The sequence below is a fragment of the Leptinotarsa decemlineata genome, unplaced genomic scaffold, assembly GCF_025532065.1.
Source record: "Leptinotarsa decemlineata unplaced genomic scaffold, Ldec_3_MD MMD2_tig00000035_RagTag_RagTag, whole genome shotgun sequence".
Taxonomy (NCBI): domain Eukaryota; kingdom Metazoa; phylum Arthropoda; class Insecta; order Coleoptera; family Chrysomelidae; genus Leptinotarsa; species Leptinotarsa decemlineata.
This window is the reverse complement of record NW_027412540.1, coordinates 4,158,680-4,179,969: the sequence shown is the minus strand read 5'-3', so window position 1 is coordinate 4,179,969 and position 21,290 is coordinate 4,158,680. Positions and strand designations below refer to the sequence as shown.

At 35.7% G+C, this 21,290-nt stretch overlaps 1 protein-coding gene across 1 annotated transcript in view; it reads right to left on the bottom strand.

Moving 5' to 3' along the window:
- LOC111506190 (limbic system-associated membrane protein) overlaps window positions 1-21,290 on the bottom strand; it is a 1,118,878-nt gene that overhangs the window by 1,071,328 nt on the left and 26,260 nt on the right. The gene's annotated exons all lie outside the window — the stretch shown is intronic.

Genomic DNA, 21,290 nt, shown 5'->3' with positions numbered 1-21,290 from the left:
AATGTTTTCAAGATGAAAACTGAAAGAAACCGTTTTTCCGAAACAACTATCTCAATTGTGAACATTGAATCGCACTAAAAGTACTGTTTTCTTCAGTTTGTACACCTGAGATGAATTGATAAATTTTTCCTTCCCTTCAGTTTCGATGTATTTCTTTGGAAGTAGAAAGCCAAAATGGTTTTCCTCAAATGGTAATAATCTCTTCTGAAAAATACATTATCAATGGATTTTAAGAACCTATCTTCGTTAATATCTTCTGACTATTCCGAAGTTTTCATGCTCAAGATACGTCAAGGTGCGTATTCACCAAAAAAGCGAGCACGAGAGAGCATGAGCGAGCATTCGTGTATGTTTGCTGGTGTTCGCTCATGTTCGCTCATGTACGTACTCACCAGACGATTATTGATGCAGAATGCTCGTTCATTCTTTTTCGCTCTGGTTCGCTCGTGCTCGCTTTTTTGGTAAATACGCCCCTTTATTGATCATTCAAGTTCAAATTCGAATCAGGAATTAATGTTACGATATCTGTTAATAAACGCTGTACCGGAAGTTTTGTTGTTAATTTTTGTGTATGTGCCAGGAGTGTCGCTCAGAAGAGACTATAAATAACCAATCAATTATCAGTATAGGTGTTGAGAATGTTTTTTCTAACTAACACATATTTGACAGTAAAATTTCAATAGGAAAGATTACTATTCTGGGTGAATCACTTTAAAAAAGTAACACACGTAGAAAAATCATCATCATCAATTACTCTTCCTATCTACTTTTTCAGATGATCTCTGTCGAACGTTCCAGAGATCGATAAGTTAGCAGCTCCAGTAGAAGTAATTGTTGTGCAAAGAGAGAGTAAAAGTTTTTATTGAGTTAGAATATATTTCATGTGAAAGATACAACTCCGTGGAGTTTTCTATATGTGAGTGAAATACGTCGGGGCAAAGGCATCGCTTATCAGAAAGTTTCAGAAGTTGACACAATGTGGTCCCTCAGATGAGTATTTCGCAAACTCCTTTGTTGGGGTGAGTTTGAATCGATTGCAATTAAACAGAATACAATGAAGAGTTAGAAATGATTCTCCAAGACTTTTGTGTATCGCGAAATTTTGAAAATAAAATGCAGTTGTATTATTCGCCTGACTTTCATTTGGAGTATTCATTTCATCCAATAAATATTCACAGACAGTAAACCAGTTCAAATAATATATTACACACTATATATTCTAGATCTTATATATTGACTAGTATTCCCATGTGTGAAATGTATTTTTTTTTACAAATTTCAGAAAGAAATGTTTACATATCATTGTTACTGGGTCGATTCAAATCAGCGTTATGAAAGTGATACCACACAATTTCTTGTTTTTTTATTATAACTACTTCATATATGAATTTAGTCTCCATTAGGTTTTGTAGCAGTTCCTTGAATTGAATGACATTTTTGTCTGAAGAACTGAACTTTAAATGTTCAAGCCCGTCTGGGATATACCTACACAGTAGGTTGAATGGACTGACGCCTATCAGAAAACAACTCCTTGAACATTTAAAGTTGATATTTTTGTTGTTCGCTCCAACTCAAGACGAGGAATGAAATACTCTGAAAAGATTTCGATTTTCAAATATGGAATATCATGTTCTAATGTACTGGAAATTGTGAAGGAAGCAAAAAATCTTGGGGTGACTGTAGACAGTGATCTTCGATTTGATTCCCATGTGAATAAACTAATCCAAAAAGCTTACCTCTCACTCAAGATGATTTACGGAAATCGAAAATTTCTCCCTAAAAACACAAAAATTACTCTATGTAACAGTCGTTCTTTCATCTTTGAACTATGCAGATGTACTCTATGGACCAAGCCTCACAATAAGGAACAACAAAAGACTCCAAAAGATTCAAAACTCCTGCCTTCCCCTTATTCATGGGGTACGTAGAAGGAACAGAATCTCATCAAAGCTGTCAGAAATTTGTTGGCTCAATATGGATAACCGAAGGTCATTACACTCAGCGTGTTTCTATCATAAGGTTATCTGCAATAAAATTCCGACCTATCTATATAATTAAATTACTTTTCGGACTAACGTAGACAACTTGAATGTAAGGCATAAAGGGTTATCAACTCCATTGATACAGACTCATGAATTTTTCAATCGATCATTTACGTATCAGATATGCAACGTTTACAATAAACTTCCCCCTCATTTGAAACATTTCAAAATAGGTATTTTTAGGCAAACATTGAAAACTGAACTACTAGGTAAACAAACTCAAATACTCAATAGTTTATCCATATGTATATTTTATTTTTTTGTTGTTATTGGAATGCTGATTGATATCATATGTATAATGTGGTACTTTTTCTATTTTTTTTGTTTTTTGTTTGTAGGATTTGTTTTATTTATTTTTGTTGCCGGTTCTCGTAGCTGGCTGTGGAGGTTAAGTGGTAGAACAAACCTGTAGTGTTCTACACTGCAGTTTTGAACTTCACCTTTTGGATGTATATTGTATTTCACCCAATAAAGACCATTATTATTATTATTATTATTATTTTCACCGTAGTGTGCGCTGGTCAGGCCCTATCCCCCGAAGCCCCGATACATTCGGGAGGCCGCACCAGCATAATCAACCAATGACCACTCCCCACACCGTGGGGTAAGTGATCATTGCCCTGAGCAAACGCAGTGAGCCAAGAATGACAGCCTTCTGCATCTGTGCGGCTAAGATTTCTGCCTTAGTGCGGCAAGCCGGTATTGATTTTGATTATTATTATTATTAATATTATTGACTCCAGGTCGATAATGGCCACTACCTTGCACTGACGAGTGACTAAGGAGCCCGAAAGCGGTCTGCAAGTGTGCTTGTTCCAAAATTGAAGGTCGATTCTTTCAGTTGTATTGCCAATTGCATATGCAGGAAATTTTCTATGAAGATTCCTGCACTGACGCCTGTCGGATATAATCCAACACCGTTCGTAGTATTAGCCAGTGGAGTAGTTGTTTTCTGATAGGCGTCAGTCCATTCAACCTACTGTGTAGGTATATCCGAGAGGGGCTTGAATATTTAAAGTTCATTTCTTTAGATTTGTTTACTGCATGTGTTCAAGCATAGCTCAGTGACTAATAAGAAAGACATCTTTGTGTTCAACACTCCTTCGTCAAATCAACATTTGATTATTTTTTTAAAAAGTGCATTTTTGAAGTTCACTTTCAAAAAGTGAGACATAGAAAGTTTGCCTATTAGTGACTTTATCTTGAATTAACTAAATCCATATTCCTGATATTGAAAAATAGATATCTGCAAATGGAGAATTTGAATACCTATTTTAAATGAGATGGTTGGTGCTGAAATGAACTGTGTGTTGTTGGTTGATTTGAAACTGACAAGAAATTCTATTTTTGTTAGAATTGAATGTTGGACTGTTGAAAATAATAATAATAATAATAATAATAATATTTTTATTTTCCACTCGACAATATACATTGTATGGGATTCGTCAGATAAACAGAAATCATCTTACCTAATGAGAAACATTAAGGAATGGATGAATATATATTATTTTCATCTGTCAGTTCCGGACAAAAAGTAATCCACAGAATAAATACACTTCTTTACGAGCATATCTTTCAATCTATTTCTAAAAACATTCAAGGTAGGGGATTCGGTAATATAATTCGGTAACTTATTGAAAAGCTGTGGCCCTACGATATTGAGAGAATAACATCCTAATTTATATTTATTATATGTTTTTAACAAGTTCAAAAAAGCATTCATTTGAATAAACATAAACGCAAAGTTCAAAGATAAACAAACTTGGTGGAGTTAATAACCTAAATTTTTTGAACAAATCCACACATGAATAGGTACTAGATACTTTTGCAATTGTTCTAATGATTCTTTTTTGAACCAAGAAAACTTTGAAAGCATATGCGGACCAGCCCCAGAAAAATATTATTATTATTATTATTTTTTTCACCGTAGTGTGCGCTGGTCAGGCCCTATCAACCAATGATCACTCCCCACAACGTGGGGTAAGTGATCATTGGGTCCGAGAATCATGTGCCCTGAGCAAGCGCAGTGAGCGAAGAATGACAGCCTTCTGCATCTGTGCATCTAAGATTTCTCCCTTAGTGCGGCAAACAGGTATGATTTTAAGATTCGAGAGTAGAGAAGACATCATTCCACCAAGGACTCCAACAATCAGAACGACCATCTTGACAGAGTGATCTGGATAGAGTCTGCGGAGTTCGAAGAGAAAATCTCGATATTTTATCCGTTTTTCCTTCTCTTTTCTGACGATATTCGTCTCGCCAGGAGCTGAAAACTCCACGACAAATATCGTTTTGGTCTGGTGGTCGAGAAGGACTACATCAGGCTTATTAGCTTGTATGAGCCTGAGGGTGGGGAACGAATAGTTCCAATAAATTCGGCACTTCTCGTTCCCCACAACGGATTCAATATCCCCCGGAGCGTAGGGCAACACCAGTGTCTCGTCAATACCGTAGGAGTGCCGTAGATGGTAATATAGCACTCTTAGGGCCGCGTTATGTCGATGGATATAGGCCGAGACCGCATATGCTGGACATGCTGATAGCAAGTGCATTAGGGTCTCGGGCGCCTCGCGGCAGGCCCTGCACCTTGTGTCAGGAACCTCTATACCCATCACGCGACTGCGGTAGACTGAGGTGTTGAAGACACCATCCTGGCAAGCCATGATGAACCCCTCAGTTTCCGACTTCAGCCCACTCGACCTGAGAAAAGCGAACGTCAGGCGCTTTGATAAGCCAAGGTCTCCAATATTATTGAAGAAGACCCCATGCATTGGCTTATCCCTGTGTCTCCGCAGAAGTAAGGTGATCTCTGCGGCTTTTATCTGAGCTTTTTGCTGAACGGGTTCCAACTCGGTGACAGAGTTGTAGTCACCTCGTTCAGAGTCGTAAACTATACCGAGTTCATCAGCTGCTCGAGCAGCTGCCCTGAGGAGAAATGCTCCAATTCCTGCTCTCTCATGGTCACGGACCATGCAGAGAAGGGGATCCGAACTCCTGACGACTTTACAGGCTGTGTCCAGTACCATTCTGTCATGTAGACACTCCAAACTCAAAAGTCCACGACCTATTATTATTATTATTATTATTATTATTATTATTATTATTTTCCACCGTAGTGTGCGCTGATCAGACCCTATCCCCCGAAGCCCCGATACATTCGGGAGGGCGCGCCAGCGCATTATTATTATTATTATTATTATTATTATCTGTTCATTGTATTGGTGAGTTTAATTTGATTTGCATACTCAGTAATGTTGTCTCATTAGAATTAGGATCCAGTTATTGACATGATCAAGCATTTATGCAAATTATTATTATTTATTCACAATCATATTTGAATGATTCCACCGGTTTCTTTCGATTAGGACAGTGCCACTGATTGAAACTGTGAGAATGGTGCATAACTAGGTCCTGAGAATCACGTATGGTTTAAGAATAATGACACCTAGATGTTGATGAAATGAATAGAAATAATGAATAAGAGGAAGTTTTAATATTCCTCTTGAAGATGATCACTTAGTGATCGAAACACGTGTCGGAGTGTTGAAAATAACGATTTGTTGTTGGGAAAAACTCCAGTAATATTCATTACTACACGAAAGATTCCAAACAGAAATAAAATCGAAAGATGAAATACTTCTATCCATTTTTGACAAATTTGAATTTTTTTCATTCAAAGAACGCAAAGTGTAAACATTTTCAAAACATTTCAGTGATTGATATCTTACTAATTTTTTTCAGTTTACCCACTCATCACAGTTATCACTGCACAGTTAGGTGTTAGGAATTAGACGTTAAAAGGTAAGACCACGTTAGTCCTCAGTTCGCACAAGTTTTTCAACTTTTGAGAGTTGTCGTTTGTATGGGGGCGACAGCTGATTACCGGAAATACAGATTTTAAACAGTAGAATGCGCAGGAGTTTTCTCCCAATACCAAACCGTTATTTTCAACACCTCGACACGTGTTTCCCTCACAAGTGATCATCTTCAAGGGAAAGATTGAATCTTTTGATGTTCCTCTTGAAGATAATCACTTGGTGATCGAAACATGTATCATGTATCAATCTTTCGATCTTCTTCTTGTATTGTGCAGAAATATGAAAAGATTAAGGATATGATGAATCGTAACATTTCATCGACAATGAATGAAATGTACTTCATCTTTGAACTAATTTCTAGTCTATTTTCGAATAACAATAATTTATTTCCATTAGCTTGTATAGTTAGTTTTTCGTTGTCATTATCCCATTTCTCGACTTATCCCATTTCTCGACTCCGTTTGAAGATCAAATGAAAGAAATGTTAATTTTTGAATGAAAATTATAAATATTTGAAATAACATTTTCAGAAACCCATCTTTTCATATGAAAACTGATTGATATTCTTCTGGTATGAAATATGTTTGAGACAAACACTGCTCTCATACACCAAAAATAGGTACACTGTTTTGGATTTGTTGAATGGAAACACTTTTTTCATTCAGATATTAGGTATTTCTACTGTACCATGTACCAATCTATTTCATTCTAATACTTTCAGGTTTTCTTATGCTGTTGCTATTTAATATTTTATAAGTGGGTACCTGTTGATTGAATGACAGTCTTATATAACCGGACAGCCGAAGCTACTGAATCAAGAATTTCGAAATATGCAGGTAGGTTCTTTGTATAGCGTAAATGAGCATTAAAAAAGGAAATCAGAAATGTCCAACACCGAGGGGGAGAAATAGGGGTTTAAAGATTGTATTGAATTCCGTCAGTTTTGAAGTTGTGAACCTGAAGATGTATGTTAATAAAAAAATATTGTAACTATTTGTTTGAAATAGTCTGTCACGAAACTTTTTCGAAGGCGAAGCCGCGGGCAACAACTAGTATTATGATATATAAGATAGAAGTATGGGAAGCATTCCGATGAAGTTGGATTCATTGAAGAAATATTGAAAGCTACTTTCATGTGCTGTTTTTGTTACTTCCTGTGAAGTGTCGATGAGATAAGTGATATCAATGATACCACAGTATTGTCAAAAATGCTTCATTTAATATCGTGAAATCTTGACATCCTTGATGGTGATGATTATCTATCTCAAAACTCTTGCTATTTTCTGTTCTAGTTAGCTTTAGTTAATATAATTCATTAGTTCTAAGTGTTTCTGAGTGTTTGGCAGGACAAGACGGTAGCACATACAAGTCCCCACTAAGTATATGGCCAGTCTGTATAATTGTCTTGATAGATGATACCATTACATTTGGAACGAAGTATCGGATTTTACTTTCCGTGATACGAAGACTATATCCAGCCCTTCGTATTGAACTGGTTGTTCTTATGAAATTGGCTAGCTGCACTGATTTCACATCAACATTTTCATTTTACCATGTGAAGAGACTGAAATCGATTGTGTTCTAGTTTTTCGTCATGAAAATAGAAAAACAGTCATGTTTATGCAAATATATTTCCAATAAAAATAATTTCGAAATTCCAAGTAACTTCGTGAAATGTAATTAGTTGACTGTGAATAAATATTTTCAATTGACTTCATCCATTGTGGCTATGTTGCATTCTAGTAAGATCTAGTAGATAAGAAAAATCATTTTTGAAATGAATATTGGGAAATGAAGTTTTTGGCTTTCTAGTACTCCATCTTGATACAAAAAAAGGAAGGAAGCAATCGATTTTATAGAAGGGTAAAGTGCTTCGTTACCTAACGCGATACAGCGCCAGTCTATCTGGCTTTACTTTCTCTCAAGCATACGTCAGCGGAAGGCAGGCTACTCCTCTCTCTTCGGACATACGCTCAGTGTTGGTGGTTTGACCAATCAACCGACAATTGCGGTAGCAGAAATTTGGGAAGCTAACCTGAAATGCCATCGGAAAACGAATCCATATGTTTCTAGAAATGAAATGACATAAAAACTTGGCAGGTTGACATGGGTGTCACACCAATAGGTGGTTCCACTTATGTTTCACTTGAGTTTACGCAAGTACTTTTCTGGTTTTTCACATTTTGTCTTCAATCGAGGACCGCCTGCCCGGTACTGACGATGCCCAATAGGCATTTCATTCCATATGTATATATATATATATATATATATATATATATATATATATATATATATATATATATATATATATATATATATATATATATATATATATATATATGTAAATAGATTAGTACTTTTTGATTATTCCCATATTGATTTCAATTTAAGAGCCACCGGTATACAGCTGTTTCAGCCTATTGGGCATCGTCAGTACCGGGCAGGCGGTCCTCGATTGAAGACAAAATGAGAAAAAACCAAGAAAGTACTTGATAAAAATAGCTGCGTAAACGCAAGCGAAACATAAGTGGAACCACCTATTGGTGTGACACCCAAGTCAACTTGCCAAGTTTTTACGTCAGTGTTGGTGGTTTGACCAATCAACCGACAACTGCGGTGGCAGAAATTTGGGAAGCTAACCTGAAATGTCATCGGAAAACGAATCCACATGTTTCTAGAAATGATATGAAATCGAGAAAGGTTAATGCAGTCAAGCTGCTGGAAAATAATTCCACCTATTGGTGTGACACCCAAGTTGACTTGGGTGTCACACCAATAGGTGGTTCCACTTATGTTTCGCTTGCGTTTACGCAGCTATTTTTATCAAGTACTTTCTTGGTTTTTTCTCATTTTGTCTTCAATCGAGGACCGCCTGCCCGGTACTGACGATGCCCAATAGGCTGAAACAGCTGTATACCGGTGGCTCTTAAATTGAAGTCAATATGGGAATAATCAAAAAGTACTAATCTATTTATCTTTTGATTTTCATGGAATTATTTTCCAGCAGCTTGACTGCATTAACCTTTCTCGATTTCATATCATTTCTAGAAACATGTGGATTCGTTTTCCGATGACATTTCAGGTTAGCTTCCCAAGTTTCTGCCACCGCAGTTGTCGGTTGATTGGTCAAACCACCAACACTGACATAAAAACTTGGCAAGTTGACTTGGGTGTCACACCAATAGGTGGTTCCACTTATGTTTCGCTTGCGTTTACGCAGCTATTTTTATCAAGTACTTTCTTGGTTTTTTCTCATTTTGTCTTCAATCGAGGACCGCCTGCCCGGTACTGACGATGCCCAATAGGCTGAAACAGCTGTATACCGGTGGCTCTTAAATTGAAATCAATATGGGAATAATCAAAAAGTACTAATCTATTTATCTTTTGATTTTCATGGAATTATTTTCCAGCAGCTTGACTGCATTAACCTTTCTCGATTTCATATTATATATATATATATATATATATATATATATATATATACATATATATGATGCCAATGGCGTCTACAACATAGGTCACGTGATTTCCATAACCTGTCAAAACTGACATTTAAAAAAAGAAACTTCGAAAAATGACATTATTCTTCAAAATATCCAAAAATATCAAAGGATAAAAACATTTTTTTTTGTAATTTTATACCCACACACCAAGTTTCAAACCCATAATAAGTATTTTATATTTTCACTATTTTTCCTGCTTTTTCTACTTATCAAAATTTAAGCACACCTGTACTAAATCATTAATTTTAACTAAACTCGTCACCGAATTTCTTTTTTTGTAATATAATAATATTTTAAGAGCCTCTTTGATGTTAAAAACAAATTTTGAAAAATAAAAGTTGTCAAACTTGATGCAAAGTTCATCTAGTTTCAACGGGGCTTTCCAAACTATACAGTACTTGAGTTTTTTAATGAGCAAATGGCATCACAATATGAATTAGAACAAAACGGAACATTAGGAAACAATATCTTAGAGTGTTTATTGTTTTTTTAACAAAAAATACAGTGGAATTTAATCTTAATTAAAAGGAACTGAAAATAAACATGTACCTATACCTAATAGCAAAAAAACACGAAAAAAAGACTCACGACATTGAATACACTACATTTCTGTATGTCTTCCATCGCGTTCTATGCAGATAATTGTCCTTCTTGATACATCTTTTATTGAGTTGCTGATACTCACAGGGTTTATGTTTGAAATAGAGTTTCTAATAACAGTTTCTAGGTGATTCACGTCACGAAAAGGTCTTTGTTTATAAACGATTTGTTTTAAGTAACCCCACATGAAAAAATCTAGTGGGGTTGAATCTGGCGACCTAGGCGGCCATATTTACTCCATATTTCGCCCAATAACTTTGCCCCTAAACATTTCTAATAGTTTCTCTTTGACTTGTCTTGAACTATGAATAGGAGCCCCGTTACATTGATACCACAGACTGTGTCTTATTTCAACCGGCATATTGTCCACTATATCACTGATCTCAGTATTTAGAAATTGCAAATAATCCTGAGAAGTTAAATTGTGTCTAAAAAAGAATGGTCCCATTACCTGATTATTTAAAACACCGCACCACACATTTGTTTTAAATGAATATTGGTCCCGACATTCTATCACAAAATGAGGATTTTCCTGAGCCCACCACCTACAATTCTGGGAACTGACTACGCCGTTCCATGTGAAGGTAGCTTCGTCTTTCCATAGGATTTTGTAAGGAAATTTTCTGTTTAATTCTACTTCTCCTTGGTACCAGAAAGAGAAATCTAGTCGAACATCGAAATCTCTTTCCTTTAAGGTATTTATAAATTTGGGTTTGTAGGGTTTGAATTTATTTTTATGTAAAATTGCTCTTACGCTTTCTCTTTTAACGCCAGTTCTATCTACAATATTGGTAATACTTGATTTTCCCTGTTCGATAACATCCAGGCAGACAACCAACTGAACCTCATCATTATTGCGTGATGGATTATGACGTTTTTTAAAAGTATTTTCAACTGAACCAGTCAGTTTAAATTTTTTAAAATCCTACTTACAGTGGATTGCTGTACATGTCTACCAGGATGTCTTGCGTTAAAAATATCAACCACTTGTCGATGCAATGTGTTTTCACCACAAATTAGCACAATTTCAATTTTTTCTTGTAAAGATAACATATTATTTTAATTTTCATACATTACATTGAACTAACGGGCATTAATTTATTCAGTGACAGTGACGTTTTCTAAAACACATTATGTAGTTTCATATTTTTTCACAGCACACCCAGTTTTTTTAAATTAGTGTTGTTAGCGGAGTAGGCAAATGTAAATACTATGAGTTTTTTTCTTTTATTGAATGGGCTTCAAGAATCACGAAATGATGTTTCCTAATGTTCCGTTTTGTTCTAATTCATATTGTGAGGCCATTTGCTCATTAAAAAACTCAAGTACTGTATAGTTTTGAAAGCCCCGTTGAAACTAGATGAACTTTGCATCAAGTTTGACAACTTTTATTTTTCAAAATTTGTTTTTAACATCAAAAAGGCTCTTAAAATATTATTATATTACAAAAAAAGAAATTCGGTGACGAGTTTAGTTGAAATAAATGATTTAGTACAGGTGTGCTTAAATTTTGATGAGTAGAAAAAGCAGGAGTGCGGAAAAATAGTGAAAATATAAAATACTTATTATTGGTTTGAAACTTGGTGTGTGGGTATAAAATTACAAAAGAAAATGTTTTTATCTTTTGATATTTTTGGATATTTTGAAGAATAATGTCATTTTTCGATGTTTCTTTTTTTAAATGTCAATTTTGACAGGTTAAGGAAATCACGTGACCTATTTTGTAGACGCCATTTGACATCATTTCTTAAGCAAAATCTACTGCCAAAATCAAATTTCACATAACACGATAAATAAAAAAGTTTCCCATTTGATGCGGACTTTATCGGTGACGCTGTATATATATATATATATATAATATATATATATATATATATATATATATATATATATATATATATATATATATATATATTAATATATATAATGATATGTTGGTGTGCTATCAAACTGAATTCGAGATATATAAGATGGGGAATCTATAGGGTAAGTATTCGAAAACGGTGCCGCCTAAACTAGAACACACTAAACTTTATTAATCTCAGCCGAGTCACTTTCGAAGTATATCAAACATAACTTTATGAATATTTCATGTGGTAGTCTCATGAATAAAAGTAAAACATCAAAATAAAATATTTTCAAAAGTGTAAATCATCCAGTTGTAACAAGAAGATATATTGGGCAAATACGTTTAAACATTCATGTGTCTGCGCATGTAGCAGAGCTTATATCACACTTTGCCGAGTTAATTCCTGAATACATAAATTCGTTTGTACACATGCATATTTTGAAATGCGGGTAGAGAAAGAGATTTTCACAACTCAACAGAGAGGAGTAGAGAAATGAAATATAGAACATCATCGACTTCAATAAAAGAAATGTCGAGTTGTGATGGAGATTTAGCAGATTTTTTGAGATACTAGTTGATACAAGGAGTATGTTTCAGAGAATATATCTCTTTGTAGCATTTTATTGTTGGAAATGAGTGAAGAAGTCACGTTGCGTTGCAGTGGGTGATTCTGAATTTTCATCCTGGAATTTCCAAAAATTTCAGAATGTTCAAGAAGTTTTTGAATACATTTTTTGATTTCAAGTTGAGATTCACTGCTGAGAACAGTAAACGTGGTCACCTACATGTGTATAATTGAAGTAAAAGTTATGTAAGTTATGAAAAATAAGAATTAGAACTTCGTATGTATGTGTACCACTTGCATTCGTGATTGACATGTCTGCAGTTCCATCCTACAGAGACATTTCTTGAACTTGTAACTTACGTTACTTCAGTTTCAATCTGAAAGAACATTTTCAAACGAATATAATATTGTATTCGATAGAAAATGTCATTGTGAAACGAAACTGCAATTATAAAAAGTTTCAAGATTTTCAGTCACAATCGTGTGATATGTGCTATTTCCTATTTTCTACAACCAGATGTTGCCCATCTTTGAACTTGTCTGCACCGCGCTGATGAAGCCAATAGCCAGGAACACGTGTCCGCGGTTTGACCCTTCTTGAGTGTTATGTCCACCGCGAATCGCTTTGGACATAACATAATAATTATAATAATCTAAATTTGGGTTGATGGTTGCATTCACCTAATCTGACGGAATTACTTCAATTTGAGAATTTTTCTTTAACATTGTTTTGTTTTAAACTGAATTTTATGAATTTCTACATCATTGCTGTAATCTTGATAAAGAAAATTGATGATGGCATTAGTAGTTTGTTTGAGAAAGACATTCCTTCAATTTTTATTATGGTTACTGACAACGAGGTCAATTGTTGTGAATTTTAACTGAAAGGTTTGTTGAATTTGAATATTTTACTATTCTCAACTTTGTAGAAACATTGTGAAAACTATGTTTTTCATGCTGTCATCGATTTGTTGCTTCTCGAAAACTATTTGCATTGGTCTATTTTTCCACAGTTCTAATTTTTGTTATTTTGATAAGGAAAATATGAAATGTATATTCAGGTTGACCTTATGAATTGTAATTGAATGGAAAGTCGAAGATTTTCGTTATGAAATCAAAAATATATCAGGTTTGGATACAGAATTGAAATACGTACAGAATAAAGTATTACTGGACTATTATTTCTATTTGAAATTTTTGGGAGGAGGATTGTTGTGGAAGGGGTGCTAAAAAGTCAAACAAAACAACTGAACTCAATGTGTTTCACGATCTTCTCATCATCTCAATACCAATTGGCTTATTCAAAGTGGCTCGTTTCAACTGGGATGCACTGTATAAGAGCTCCTATAACTTTTGTTATTATCAAGTTGCACGTTTTTACCATGACATAAAACACTGGACTGTTTCGAAAAGTCGAATTCAACAATCATAAAATATGTAAGGGACCGTAAAACAAGTGTGTCGTCTGAACTCACCCCTAATGTTAAACAAGAGAACAGCCGAAAATGATTTACCATGGCGGCGCCATGAGTCAAATGTATTCTATATATTTTCCCTGCTTTGTAAATTCAAGATAATCTTTCTCTCGACACGTGTCATAACTTTTCTCCTCTCGACAAGATTTATCTCCCACATCCCCTGTCCTGGTCGCAAACAAGGGTGTTAAAGGTAAGTTTAGGACGTAAAATGTCTCATCCTATATTAGAGTTCCGAATTCGAGAGATTTCCATTCACGAATTTCAGATGATATGTACCAATAAAAAACTAATAATCAAACTGGAAAAATGCAATGTTTTCACCTAACTTTCCGTCCATTTTTCATGACATTCAATTGGTTTGTATAAAGTTGAGGCATCCAGGAATTGATGTATTGTATTGAAAAGGCCTCTACTGACGGAGGAAAAACAGACCCAAAAAAGTGTTTCATAATCTGATCATCCCATTTCCATAAGGCAAATAGAAATCATGAACTTCGCAGGAGAGTCATGAATAAACAGTGAAACTGGTTCAATAAAACTACAGAACAAAATATCATGATGAATCGATTTCATTTGCCTATGATAACAGTGTTGCATGCGATTCTTTCAAAATATCGAAAATTATATTGTACTCTTTTTCAGAAAATTTTCAGCAATTTTTTTCAAAAATTATTTATATTCTCAACGAATCATGATGTATTTGATAGCAAAATATATTTCTATGGCAAGGGGGAAAGTATAAATATACGGTATTCTTTGGCGGTTGTTGGAGCCACTAAAAATGTTCATTAACGGAGCCCCTGGTATACCATGCGACCTCCTGAAGTACCGAGTCTTTCTCGCGGAAACTGAAATTTCTCGGAATATGAACAGAAGAAGCGAAATCTCTAACTGACAATGAGGGTAGTTACAAGTTCTATATTAAATTAAGATGGCGTTGGTGATTCCAACAAAAGTTATGGATGATATTGGTATTACCAAGATTCACAAAAACTATATATACGTGTGATATATCCGGCGGAGGCTGAATGGAGTATTTTCCAAAAGTAATAGATATATTCCATGGAATATTTTACGAAAAATTTCCAGAAAAATGCTTGCACAAGTCGATGATTTTTATTTCGAATTGAGTCTCACTCTCTTCACCTTCAAAGAGAGGCAACTTTCCAATTTTGGATTGTATACTACGTTTTGTGGTCATTCCGTGTATACACGTTATAATAAGAAAGCATTGTAAAAGTTACCACAAAAATGAAATAATTCATTTATCATTCATTCCAAATACAATTTATAGATTCAGTTCCTTAAGTTCACTCCCAAAAAAAGTTGATTTTTTGTTCGATGAATCTACCCAAACGATCCTACCGTGAACACATTCGATGAAGAATTGTATTGAAAAAATGCATTCTCGAAAATTGAAGAGATGTGACTGAGGTCGAACATCCAACTCTCTCGAATGAAAAATAATAAGATGTTCTCTCAATGGTAAAAGACATTTTATATTGAGCACTCCCAGAGTACGCTTCAAATATGGAGGAGTCTGAAAATATAGTTGCCAAACTTCATAAACATAAATTTAATGCATGCATTGAAGTCTTAACAAGAACTCTCCGATGATGATTCAAATCGATGAGTTCAATTTGGTGAATTAATTTCTTTATTCTATCACAAATATTTGTTAAAATGAGGTTGATGATTGAATGGTATCTCTAGTGAATGAAAATGTGAACGATTCAAAAACCGCATTAGACGATGAAAGCACATATACAATAGTTCAACGTATTGACTGATATTGTAGCAGCTCTAATTATTGGGCTATGCTTCTTCGACAGAACGCTGAACTTTTTATCAGTGGATTGGCAGATGAGCGGTAAAATTTAGGCGAAAAAATATAGACATTTTGAAAATACTTTATGGTTCCAACATCATGGACACGACAATTTGGGAAGTCATAGACTTAACAAAATGTACCACAAATACATTGGTAATTAGCTATTTTTTGTTTCAACTGTTTTCGGGAAAGAAATGTGTTAGGATCAACGAAGCACAAGCTCTAAAAATATCTTATCAAAACCCTTGGAAACTAACTAAAAAGCTTATAAGGTAAATCAGGAAACCTGAAATCTGAAAACAGATTGGGTTTTGAAATAAAGTTTTTTATATGCTTGAAATATTCAGCAGCAAAATGAAATAAAAAAATAATAATGATAATGATAGTGAAGAAAGGACTCAAAACGCAGGACTCGATACAATATAAGCGTAACCTCTCTATGGCCTGAATCGTAAGGCATTTGATACAACTTCGCATGAGCTTATCTTGCATTTGCTCAGATGCCTTGCGTGACCCGAAAAAATAGTGAGATGCATTGAAAAACTGATACCACTTTGGCGATGTCGCTTCACCATAACATCAGTCCTTGAGGGTGGTGGAAGAGTACACACATGCTATCGATATGAAATTCGGGATAGACAAATGTGCAATGGTCCATCTTAAAAGAGGACGATGCGGGGACTACGGCAAAGATGTGCAGCTCGTAGATGGAAGCATCCTACGCCATCTGAATGCCGGAGAGACGTATACTTACCTCGGGGTGGAACAACGCCACTCACAAGAGGTGACAGCAGTGAAAAACTCTCTCCGCGGAAGTATCAGCACAAACATCGACAGATCTGGTCATCGGAACTGTCGGGGAAAAACAAAGTTGCTGCAACAAATATGCTTGCCGTTCCAATCTTACTCTACTCGTTTGGAGTAGTGATGTGGACTCGACGTAAAGACCCGAAAAATGATGCATCTCTAAGGGGTTTGCATCCCAAATCGTCCGTTCGATGGTTGTACTTTCCCCGACAACAGGTAGGCCGTGGACTTTTGAGTTTGGAGTGTCCACATGACAGAATGGAACTGGATACAGCCTGTAAAGTCGTCAGGAGTTCAGATGCCCTTCTCTGCATGGTCCGTAACCATGAGAGAGCAGGAATTGGAGCATTTGTTTTAGGACAGCTGCCCGAGTAGCTGATGAACTCGGTATAGTTTTCGAGACTGAACGAGGTGACCACAACTCTGTTACGAGTTAGAACCTGTTCAGAAGAAGGTCAGATAAAAGCCGCAGAGATCACCTTACTTCTGCGGAAACACAAGTATAAGTCAATGTATGGGGTCTTCAATAACATTGGAGACCTTGGCTTATCAAAGCGTCTGACGTTCGCTTTTCTCAGGTCGAGTGAGCTGAAATTGGAAACTGAGGGGTTCATCAGGACTTGACAGGATGGTGTCTTCAACAACTTGGTCTACCGCAGTCGCGTGATGGGTATAGAGGTTCCTGACACAAGAAGCAGGACCTGCAGCGAGGCGACCGAGACCCTAATGCACTTGCTATCAGCATGTCCAGCATATGCGGTCTCAGCCAATATCAATCGACATAACGCCAGCACTGGCGTAAACATCTACGGCACTCTTACAGTATTGACGAGACACCGGTGTTGCCTTACGCTCCGGGGAAATTGAATCCGTTGTGGGGAACGGGAAGTGTCGAATTTATTGGAACTATTCATTCACCACTCTCAGGTTCATAGAAGCTAATAAGCCTGATGTAGTCTTTCTCGACCACCAGAGCAAAACGATATTTGTCGTGGAGTTTTCAGATCCTGGCGAGACAAATATAGTCAGAATAGAGGAGGAAGAATGGATAAAATATCAAGATTTTCTGTTTGAACTCCGCAGACTCTATCCAGATCACTCTGTCAAGATGGTTGCTCTGATTATTGGAGTCCTTGGTGGAATGATGCCCTCCCTACTCTCGAATCTTGAAATCATACGGGCTTGCCGCACTAAGGCAGAAATCTCAGCCGCACAGATGCAGAAGGCTGTCATTCTAGGGTCTCTGCGCGTGCTCAGGTCACATTATTCTCGGACCCAATGATCACTTACCCCACGGGGTGGGGAGTGGTCATTGGTTGATGATGCTGGTGCGCCCTCCCGAATGTATCGGGGCTTCGGGGGATAGGGCTTGACTAGCGCACACAACGGTGAAAAAAATTATAATAATAACGTGTATTTCGAATAGAAGAATTGATACAATCAATAAATGAAGAATAATAAATATGTATAATCACAGACGCAAGGGTTTGCTTGTGCGTGAGTGAGACTAAGTAAGTAAATATTTAGTGAACATTATATAAAACATACATACGCAAGTAGTTGAATGAATGATCATATTGACAAAACTTATAATTGAAATACATGCAGTGAATGCGAAAATACCGATAACCACAAAAATGAGAAGTAACATTCGAGGAATTTATGTCACAATCGGGTCATTTTGTCGAAAGCGGAAACTTTAATATTCAATGTGAGTATTAAATACACCTAAAAGTGAGAGTATCAAATTCGAGAAAATTTAACCACAATCGGGGTGTTTTGTAGTAATCATAAATTTCAATATCTATATTCAGATTAGACTATGGAGTAATATATTACTAACAAGTTTTGTTTTCATTAGATTTTGTTGTTGACTATATCACTAAAAACAGTCTTTTGGTGTTTTGCATTCAAATTTCTAGTTTATGTTTGAATAAACTGATGTTGTTAATCAATTTAACTTCTGGAGAAGAATGATTGTATAATTTATTGGCTAAGAAGCTTGTACATCGTTGTCCAATATTTTTTTCACATTTGGAAATTTGGACGGTTGTGTTTCTTTTTCGATGAGGATAACTATGATAGATGGCTTTCAGTTCGATTAAAGATTTGTATATGTTCATAAAAATATCTTGGCAGTATGTTTAGTTGTCTTATATCTAGTGTTTCACTCGAAAGAAAAGAAAAAATGAAGCCAGATTCATGTAATCTGAAATACATTATTGGCTTACACTTCGAGTAATCTGCCTGTAACCATTTAGCATGAGTTGAGGTCAGTGATTATATCAACTTAGTTTTCTGTTTCGAATGTATAGACTATATCTTGTATTTTCATTCATTTGCATCGAAAGTAGCGTCAACAGAGTAGATTCAAGCATGTAGCTGAACGAATTAGAGTATAAATTTCATGATATCAAAGTAGGATTATGAACGAATCAGAAGAACATCGTCCTACTTGGAGTAAGTTTATGAACGCAACCTAGAGATATGTCCAGCCCGGATGATGAAACAAGCATGAAAAGACTTGAAAGATGCAAGAAAATTATACTTCTATCCGGATGTATCAAAACCTTGACTGTCTTGAGAATCACACAGTATAAGCACAGTAGAATAATACAACCAGTAGGCTCTCTTACCATGTGATCCGCCCGAGTTGCCGGGGACCTTCAATTGCTTTTAGGATGAGATTCTCATCCAACGCATTCAGTGCTGTAGTATCGAAGGATTTGACGGTACCACGGGTATCGTTTTAGTTATAATAAACGGCCGAAAATTGATCTTGTGTTTAGTTTATTTCCTGTTCGTTTGCAGTTTTTCTAGTTGGTTAAAAGTAACTTACCATAAAATGAGCCCACGCCAATAGTAAAAGAACGAAATTGGCTCCGCACTTCGTTTCGAGGTCACCGTGACCTTTGTGAATTTATGAATTAGAGAAGTGGAAGTGGACTTACTGGTTGATTTTTACTATGGTACGAGGATAAACTTTCGAAAAAGTCAGATTAAATTCTGATAACTGACCTCGCACACCAATTGGGTACAAAAATCAATAGCGGAGCAGAAAAAATCAGAACTGAATGAGCAAGAAACCAATCTCCAAATTTCTTTGTCTAAAACATTAATAAACCATTATAACAAAACCATTAGAATTTTCAACGCGAATCAAGAGAAGTTCGAGCGAGATTTGGAAAGATTTCAGGTAACGATTAGTGATACAATAAGAAATGTCGATAATTACCTTAGTTTTCAAGGAACATAATTACAATTGAACTTAGACTGTCAGAATTTGATAAACTTTATAGATAATATCGAAAATGCCATTATGTTTTCAAAACTGAACACTTTGCATAATTCAATTGTATCTACTACTGAACTTCAGGAGGTGGCGACATATTTAATGAAAATATATAACCAAAATCAAGTTCCAAATTTTAAGAATACACTCACGTATTACCAATTTTTAGGAACGCAAGTCAGTTTCGTCAATACCAAATTAATCTTTGCAATACACGTCCCTATTGTTAGGCCCAAATTCTTTGAATTCTATCATGTATATCCTAATATCCAAAATCACATGATGTCTTTCCCCAAATACCCATATTTGGCACGGAACCAGGACGATATCCAGTTCGAAAAAGAAGATTGCCCGTTCCTAGAAAACACATATTACTGCCCGGAGAACTTTGCGCCACCGGATAACTGCACACTTCACCTTTTTGAAGGAAAAGCCTCAGAGAAATGCCACCTTTTGGAAATCAACGTGCAAGATCCCATTGTAGAACAAGTAACACAAGATCAAGTATTGATAATCCCTTTCAAAGAAGAACGCCTATTTACAAGAGGTAAATTTGAATGACACTTGAATTCACTTCAACAATATATAGAGCTGAGTACGTCCACTTTTATACCAATAGATGAAAAATGATTAGATGAAGGCATTGTAGGATCAATAGACTGCATGTTTGAGAGTTTGATTACATTACCATTATAAGAACACAATTCCATTAAAAAAAAGTTTTGTTGACAGTTTCACTTAGCAGCTACGTCTTGTGATAGTGAACTCAGTACAGTAGAGATCAAATAGAGTACCAGATGTTCAGAGAGAATACTCTCAACTTCAGAACGAAATGAATTGAGGAGTGCTAAACATCCTATCCAAATCAATTATAATAAATTTTTACAAAAATATCAAGATAAAAAAACTAAGACCTCCAAAACAATACGAAGATATGAAATTGCCGAAAGACGTTGAATGTCTAGGCTGATATGGAACCAACATGAGATTGAATTGAGAGACGAGCGTCGGTAGAGAATGCTAGCAAGACGCAACCGAAAAGTCATGGGGGCTGAAAAATGATGCAGTATCTGTATTTAAGAGAAGGTATACTCATTCGTCTGGTGGTCAAACACGAAACGAGTATACGCTACTATCAAACTGAGCAAACTGCAAAGAATTGTAAGTCAGGTATTAGAGAGAGAGAGAGAGAGAGAGCAAAAAGAGCCATATGAATGGTGATATTGAGGAGATACTCTATATTTCTCGATAATGTAGTGCGATAGTTTTGTATATTATATATACGAAAATCAGGAACTGCATGCTCACGGACTAGCAAAATTCAGCCAGACAAACATTCAACAAATTACTCAGTACATGAGGAGATTGATAAAACAATTTTCATGAGAAAATGAGCCAAAATAGCAATAAACTTATGACGCTGCATCATCATTTGAATTTCTGAGGTATGATTGAATCAGGAGATTCAAACACGCTTCCTGAAATCAGTGAGTATATTTTCAACA